The sequence below is a fragment of the Brachypodium distachyon genome, chromosome 1 (genome assembly GCF_000005505.3).
Source record: "Brachypodium distachyon strain Bd21 chromosome 1, Brachypodium_distachyon_v3.0, whole genome shotgun sequence".
Lineage (NCBI taxonomy): Eukaryota > Viridiplantae > Streptophyta > Magnoliopsida > Poales > Poaceae > Brachypodium > Brachypodium distachyon.
In genome coordinates, this window is record NC_016131.3 from 24,877,660 (window position 1) to 24,885,984 (window position 8,325).

Below are 8,325 nucleotides of genomic sequence, written 5' to 3' on the forward strand. Positions count from 1 at the left end.
AGACGTTTGACAACCTCCACAGGATCAAACTCAAGTTGAACCCTGAGAAGTGCACCTTTGGTGTGGACTCAGGCCAGCTTTTGGGTTTCTTGGTTTCTCACAGGGGGATACAAGCCAACCCATGGAAGATAGAAGCTATTGAGAAGATGGAGGCCCCCCACAAGGTGAAGTATGTCCAGCACCTCAACGGTTGCGTTGCCGCGTTGGGCCGCTTCATCTCGAGGTTGGGCGAACGCGCCCTGCCTTTCTTCAACGTAACGACGAAGAAGGGTCCGGTTGACTGGACCCCCGAGGCTGAAGCGGCGTTCCAGGAACTCAAGCAGTATCTGAGGTCGCCGCTCGTCCTCGTCGCCCCCAAGCCGGGCGAGCCGCTGCTACTCTACCTAGCAGCGACTGACCAGGTGGTCAGCTCGGTGCTGGTTGCCAAGAGGGAGGAAGATGTTCTGGGGACTGAGGCGGCGGGGCAGGGGGCTGAATGGCCCTCGGCAACCACCTCGGACCCGGGGACCACCCCCTAGCCGGCAACTCCAGTACCACGCAAGAGGCTAGTGCAGCACCCGGTGTACTTGTAAGTACGGTGTTACGCGACGCCTGAACGAGATACCCGCAAGTGCAGAAACTCCTTCTGGGGATTCTACTCACCTCCCGGAAGCTGCGCCACTACTTCCAGGCGCACCGCGTCACGGTGGTGTCGGGGTTCTGCCTGGAGCGAGCCCTCACTAACCGTGCAACCACCGGGAGGGTGGCCGAGTGGAGGATGGAGCTGTCGGAGTTTGATCTGCACTTCACCAACTCCAAGAGCATCAAGAGTGCGGCCCTGGCGGACTTCGTCACAGAATGGACGTCGACGGGTGTGGAAGAGGAGGTGCCGGAGACAAGCCTGCCGGGCAAGCTGGACGAAGGCCACTATATCCTCTACTTCGACGGCGCGTTCAGCCTCCAGGGAGCCGGCGCCGGGGTCGTCATCGAGTCACCGACGGGGGACCAGCTGAGGTTCGTTGTCCAACTTGATTTCTCGAACTCCACCAACAACACGACGGAGTACGAGGGTTTGCTCGCCGGGTTGCGGGCGGCAATCGACCTCGACAGCAAGCGCCTGGTTTTTCGCGGGGACTCCCAGCTTGTGATCAACCAGGTTAACAAGGACTACGACTGCCCGCAGATGGCACCGTAGGTGGAGGATGTCTGCAAGCTAGAACGCAAGTTCAAGGGTTTGCGATTCGAGCTCGTCAAGCGGAAGGACAACTTCGCAACTGACGAGCTGTCCAAGATGGCAGCAGAGCGCCGAAAGCCCCCGGCGGGGGTGTTCTGGCCCAGGCAAGCCGCGCCCTCAGTCGCCCCTGAGCCGGTTGCCGGGGAAGCCCCTCCGGCAACCGAAGGAAACCCCGCAACGGCAGGGGTCCATGCCACCGACATAGCAGCATGCGTTAGCAGGGAGACCCCTCCCTGGGCGGTGGAAACCGCCTGCTACTTGAAGGCGGAGGCCCTCCCGGAAGACGATGTCGCCGCGGAGCGAGTGGCACGGCAAGCTAAGATGTACGCCGTGGTGGACGGGAACCTCTACCGCAGGCGTGCAAATGGAGTCAAGCTCCTCTGCGTGCCCCAAGATGAAGGGCGCACACTGCTGGAAGAGATACATCGAGGCACATGTTCCGACCATGTGGCCTCCCAGGCGATGGCCGGCAAAGCGTTCCGGCACGGTTTTACTGGCCCACAGCCCTGGCCGACACGGAGCAGCTGGTGAGGACGTGCGAGGCATGCCAGTTCCACTCGAAGAAAAGTAACCAACCGGCGCAAGCCCTGCATGTCATCCCCTCCTCGTGGCCGTTCGCGGTCTGGGGGCTGGAAATCGTCGGCAAGCTGCCAAGGGCAGTCGGCGGCTACGAGTATTTGTTTGTGGCCATCGACAAGTTCTCCAAGTGGGTGGAAGTAGAACCAGTGCGGAAGGTGACCGCCCAGGTGGCCATCAAGTTCTTCAAGAGCATTGTGTGCCGGTTTGGTGTCCCTAATGGCATCATCACCGATAATGGCACGCAATTCACGAGCGCGGTGTTCCAAGCCTACTGCGAGGGCATGGGCACCAAGTTGCACTTCGCGTCCGTCACTCATCCAAGGAGTAACGGACAGGCGGAGCGAGCTAATGCGGAAGTATTGCAGGGGCTCAAGACGAAAACCTTTGATAAGCTCAAAGGCCACGGGAAACACTGGATCGAAGAACTCCAGCCCGTGCTGTGGTCAATCAGGACCACACCTAGTCGGGCAACGGGCAAAACCCTTTTCGCCCTTGTCTACGGGGCAGAAGCGGTACTGCCCCTCGAGCTCAAGCACGGATCTCCCCGGGTACGCGCGTACGGCGACTCTAGCCAACACGAGCAAAGGGTCGATGATCTGAACTTCATCGAAGAACTTCGATGCCGGGCTGCTATGCGAGCTGCGCGCTAACAGCAGGGACTCCGTCGTTATCACGACAGGCGAGTCCGTCCCCGGGGGCTCGAGAACGGAGACCTTGTCTTGCGCCGGATACAAGGAACAAAGCCCGGAACAAGTTGACTCCGAAATGGGAGGGCCCCTTCCGGGTAGTGCAGGTGACCAAACTAGGGGCTGTCCGGCTGGAAACCGAAGAAGGCTTGTCGGTGCAAAATAGTTGGAATATTGAGCACTTGCGCAAGTTCTACCCGTGAAGCGGCGGAGGCCGACCCTCAGGTGATGCTGCCGATGCATACCTCTCGAGCTAGTGTAGCCGGGCAGCCCCCGTGTCTAAACCGCTAGTTATTGTGAATAAAGATAAGTGCTTTTCCCTTGAGTTTTATGATTGCCTCGTTTATTTGCATGTTCCTCCTTCTTCTGTCTCCTGCTTTAGGTGCACAGAAGTGTCTTTCCATACTTGGTTGTGAGCAGGGGGCTACCGGAGCCTCGAAAACATAAACCCGTTGCCGGATCGCTCCGGCACGGGACATGGAGTTGCCGGGCTTCCCGCAAGGTGCATCACGGGATATGCAGTTGCCGGGCTTCCCGCAAGGTGCATCTCGGGACGTGTAGTTGCCGGGCTTCCTGCAACTTGCATCACGGGACGTGCAGTTGCCGGGCTCCCCGCAACGTGCATCGCGCAGTCGCTGCGCCTGGCAAATGAAATACTTGCATCCAAGTTTGGGATCGACCCTTCTGTGCCCGGGGGCTGGGAGGCAGGTGATCATCCATGTTGCTTTGAGTTTTTCATGGATTTTGAATTTTTTTTGCAGCATCTTGGGCCTGGTAAGAATCTAATGTGCAGGGTAAAGGTGGAATCTTGCGCACTGTAGTGCCCATGGACCGCCACGGGTCGCAGCATGCAGCAGCACCTTGTGGTGCGGAGTGACTGCACCACGAGGGACTCGCCACACTTTGAGGCCCCTGATTCAGGAGGAAGCCGCCACGTGTGCCACAACGGCTTGGCGTGCGGAGTGGCAAGGACCGTACCGCACTCTAAGGGGTGGGGCGCCACGCATGCCGCATTGACCCGGCGCGCGTGGTGGCAAGCCCCCCTTCCGCGCCTATAAAAGGGGCGCCCCAGCCATGGAACGGCTCAGAGCACGGCCAAGAGGCTGAAAAGGCGGGTGGTGCCGCAGAGGCGCAATGGTGGTGTATTCCATCAGCGCCTAGCGCCGACGGGTGCACTGCCGTTGCGCCCTTGCCGCATTACCCCACCGAGCCCGCTCCGAGGGGCATCGCAGAGGCACGGTGGTGGTGCATGCATCGGTGCTCGGCGTCGGCGGGTGGACTGCCACCGTGCCCTTGCCACGTCTCCTCTAGCGAGCGGCTCCGGGGCGAGGGTTGCCGCGGAAGCACTGTGGTGGTGCATTCCATCAGTGCTCAGCGTGGACGGGAGGTTCGCCGTTCACTCGGGCCCACCGCAACGTCCCTGCTGCGTCCCTCAGACAGTTTTTTCCAATGCAGTGAGGGCTGCCGCGGGAACGTCGTGACGTCCTCGCCACCCCCGCTCGCTGGTGGCGGCGAGGAAGCCACGACGTCTCCGCCGTACCCCTCGAGACAGGTTCCCCCAAAAGCAAAGGGCTTTTTCAAAAGCGAGGGTTGTTGCGGAGGCACGGTGGGAGCATCGTCATCGGCGCTTGTCGCCGGCGGCGATCCTGCCACGGCGTCTCCACCGCATTCCTCCAGCAGGCTCTCTCGAGGAAGACATGCCAGGCGCGCATCGCCAGCAAGCGTGCCGAGCACAACACTGAACGAAAAGCCAAGTGCTCGAACCTGAACGATAGAATTTTCAAGAACTGAATGTAACTGAACGCTGCGTCGCCAAGGGTGCCCCCGGAACCTGCGTGTGGCCAGGGTGTTAGAAGGAGGCTTGCGGGGGGAGTGCGCTCCCCGTGCAGCTTCCGGGTCCGTCCCGGGAGGGCATGGCTTGGAGTAGTTACCCTGCAAGTGGAGTGGCTCGCCGCTGCTGCGTGACCCCAGGTCGGCACTGCGGGTCTGTCCCGGGTCCCTGGTCTGGTCAGGAGTGAGGCGTGCAAGTCCCCGGCAACACAAAGCATAGCACACAAAGGCTAAGGGACCCACCCCGCGAGGCGGCCCCGGGAACAAAGAACAAGCATTAAGCAAAAAAAAAGCTTGATTAATTAAGCGGTGAATGATTACATGGACTAATCAAAGTGTAATTATTCAAACAGCGCAAAGTGCTACACTTGCAGGGCAAAGGCAAAAGAAGATAAACGGGAAAGCAGCGGGGACCGGCAGGGGATTGCGGCAACTTGTTGCCGGCGTCTTCCGCCAGGGGCTCCGGGGACGGTGCGGGGTCCGGCTTCCGTTGCATCCGCTCGACCACCTCGTCGACGAACCCACACACTGCTCGAGTGTGGGTGGGCTCGTCCTCACTGCCTGACCAGGCGTCTAGCAGCGTCTCGAAGGGAAACGCCGGGTCCCGAAGGTGTATCCTCGGAAGGATCGTCCCGGCAACCACCCGGGCACAGTTGGCGACCTCGTTGGCGCCATATTGGGGAATCCAGACGTCGAGCGCCCCGAGCTTCCCCACCAGGTCGGAGAAGAAGGGGATCAGCATCGAGACGTCCGTGCCATCCACCTTTGCCGCCTGCAACTCGATCCGGGGCAGCAAGTCACGCAACGCCTAGGCGATCTTGAGCAGCTTCTCGGTCTCTATCTACCGCTGCCCGATCAGCGTGCCGTGGTTGAGCCGAGCCTCGAGGGCAGCCTCCTTGGCCTTGCGAAGGCGGCTCGCCAACGTCGCCTTGGCCACATTGTCCTCGCCGCCTTGAGGAGCTCCTTCCGGACGGTGGCCAGCTCAGTCTCAAGTCTGGCCGCTCTGTCTTTGGCAAAGCTGAGCTGGATCTCATGCTGGGCCGCCGCTTCCACCTCGCTCTCGGTAGCCTTGACATGCACCTCCAGCTGGACCCGCAGACCCTGGATTTCACCGTGGTAGTTGGCGGTCAGATCGCTCTTCTCGTCAAGCCGGGCCTGGGCTGCCACGAGCACCCCGCGTGCTCCTTCATGGTTTCCTCGAGGGTTGCCGCTAGCGAGTCCAACGCCCCCTGGAGTTTGGCGCGCTAGGCCTCCAGCCGCCGGTAGAGCTCTGCTTCCGGGACGACCGGTTCGTCGGCGTGCTCCAGGGCTTCCCGGGCAAGGCGCGCCTCGTCCCTAGCAAGGCGCTCCTCCTCGCGTAGCTGGGAGAGCTCTTGCCGCTCCTTCTCCACGGCTTCCCGCACCTCGCCAAGTTGGCTCTTGGCGATTGCATGGTGCTCCCTCACCTCGTTGAAAGAGGTGACGAAGGCCAGTTGTTGGTCCTTGACGGCGTCCAGGAACCGGTGCCCTCGCTCGAAGACGCTCGGATCCCAGGTGATGGGATTCCAAGCCACCTCGGCAAGGGTGCCGAGGTCGGTGTCGAAGGTGGCGGCCGATGACGACGAAGCCCCCGCTGCCACCGTAGAGCTGGTCAGGGGATCGTCCGCTTGAGCCGAAGCACCCAGGTGCTCCTCCCCGGCGACCTCCCTCTCACCCGCGCCTGGGAACTGCGGGGCGGGTGAGGTTGTCGCACCCCCGGCAGGGACCGCCCCCTGCTGGGCGGCAGAAGGGTCCGTGCCGGCTGCATCCGCGGCTGCCGGTGCGTCACTGGGTGCCGTCCCGACGGCGGTAGTGGTCACCGCGGCCGCCGTGGCCGGCCCGGCAGGGCTTGGTACGGGAGTCATTGCTGGCTCCTCCGCCGCCCCCGTGACCTCGACGTCAGGGTCGAGGTCAACCACCATAGCGCCCACTCCTGGTACTGGCGCGATTGGGCCTGCAACGGCGAGAAGGTTGAGAAGCATGAAGCTAAGCGAATTGCCCGGAGGCAGGCGCGGGGGACCAGGATGGTTACCTTGCGGGGCCGCTGGGCTTGTGGGGGGAACGTCCCCCTCCTCATCTGCCTCGGTGGGAGGCTCTACGAGGCTTGCCGCGGGCGGAATGTTGCCTACAGAAAGGAAAGGTACGGTTACGTGACTAACTGACAATTGAAAATGCAGCGAAGTAGGAAGGGAAGAGCCATACCTGTCGCCGGTGCCTCCTCCGTTGGGGCAGGGTCATTGGCAGGTCCGACGACGACACCGCTAGCCCCTGTGCCGGTAGGGTCGGCGGCGACGCCTGCGTCCGTGCGCGCCTTCTTGCTCGGCGCGGCAGGCGGGGAGCCGTCTCTCCCTCTCTTGCTGGCGCCCGCTGGTGTATCGGTTCGCGGGGGGTTGCGCCGGAGCGCGAAGCCCCGGAAGACCCCCCGAGCGGGCGGGGCCGTGGGTGTCCGTGGGGTCGCCGCAGTCCGTAGCCCCGCGGGCACCGACGGCGAGGCCGCCGCAACGACGGAAGCCGTAGCCGGTATGGCAGCCGCCGCGGCCCCGACATCTGCTGCTGAGGTAGCCGCCGCCGTGCTGCTGGCGGTCGCCCCCAGGGCAGTCACCGCCGTAGCTCCGGCAACCGCCCCGGCTGTGGTTGCCGCCAAGGTACCGGCGGATGGCCCCAGGGCGGCTGCCACCGTGGAGCTGGGAGCCGCCGCTGGGGCGGATACCGCCGTGGAGGTAGCCGCGGCCGCTGCGTGCGCCCTTGATCTTCGCACGATCAGGGGCGCGTCGTCGCTGTCCCCCTCGTCGTCGTCCACAAGGATGACTTCCTGGGGCGTGGCAGGTTGGCCCGCCTCGTCGTCTGAGGACCGAAGGGATGGCCAACTAATCTCCGACTCCCCCCCGCTCCCTTCGAGCACCTGCTTCCCGCGAGGTGCCAGCAGGGGAGTGCGCGGGGTCTGAGTGGGGGTATCATCCATCAGTCCCCACTCGTTGCAGGGCGGGAAGGAGGCGACGATGTCGTTGAGCGCTGCAACGCCGGAGTGGAGGGAGAAAACGCCCGGCGGGAACCCCGTAGCGGGAAGGTCCTCGCCAGAGATCCCCTTCGCCCACACCTTGAGGGATTCCCGGTCCACGCCGTCGCGATGTACGCGCGTCCGGTCTCCGGGTCCCGTGTACATCGATGCAGACCGGGAGCGCAGTTGGAGTGGTGCGACGCCTTGGGTGATAAAGGTGCGCGCCACGTCCACATCGGTGAGCCCTGCCAGCCGCAAAGCCTTGATTTTCTCTACGATGGGGAGGAGATCAGCGTCGCGGTGGTACCTGTCTTGCCAGCCGCTGTGGGGTTGCGGCAGCTCCGTGGGCGAGAGGATGAACTCCTGGGGGTCTTCTAACCGGACCCAGCACCAGTCACCCCGCCACTCCTCCTCGATCTTCTTCCCCGACCGGACGATGAACTCGGACTTCATATGGTCGCGGGCGCGGAACACCACCCCCGACGACATCGCCTTCGTGTTATCGATCCGGGGGTAGAAATAATGGCGGAAGAGCGCCACCGACGGCATCACCCCCACGAACGCTTCGCAGAGGAATTGGAAAGTGGCGAGGAGGAAGAGCGAAGTGGGGTGAAGCTGCGAAGTGGTACGACTCCATCAGCGCGTGGAGAAACAGCGAGAACGGCGGCACCAGCCCGGTGAGGATGAAGCGCCCGAACACCGGGAAGTCATTTTCCTGGTGGTCGGCGCCCGCGGGGAAGATCCGAGTCTCCCCGTGCTCGTTAAACTCGGAGGCGACGGCGTGCTGGATCTTGGCCAGCACCTCGCCGTTGTAGCCGGGCCCGTAGAAGGCGAGCGAGGCCCTCATCGCCCGCTTCTTCTGGTCTTTGTCGGCGGCGGCCGTGGCGGCCGCCTCGCTCTTGCTGGCCGCCGGTGCCTTTCCCTTCCTTGTGGTGGGGGGCGCCATGGGAAGCGGGAGCAGGGAGCTAGCAGAGCTTTTGGGTGCAAGATGCGAAAGGAGT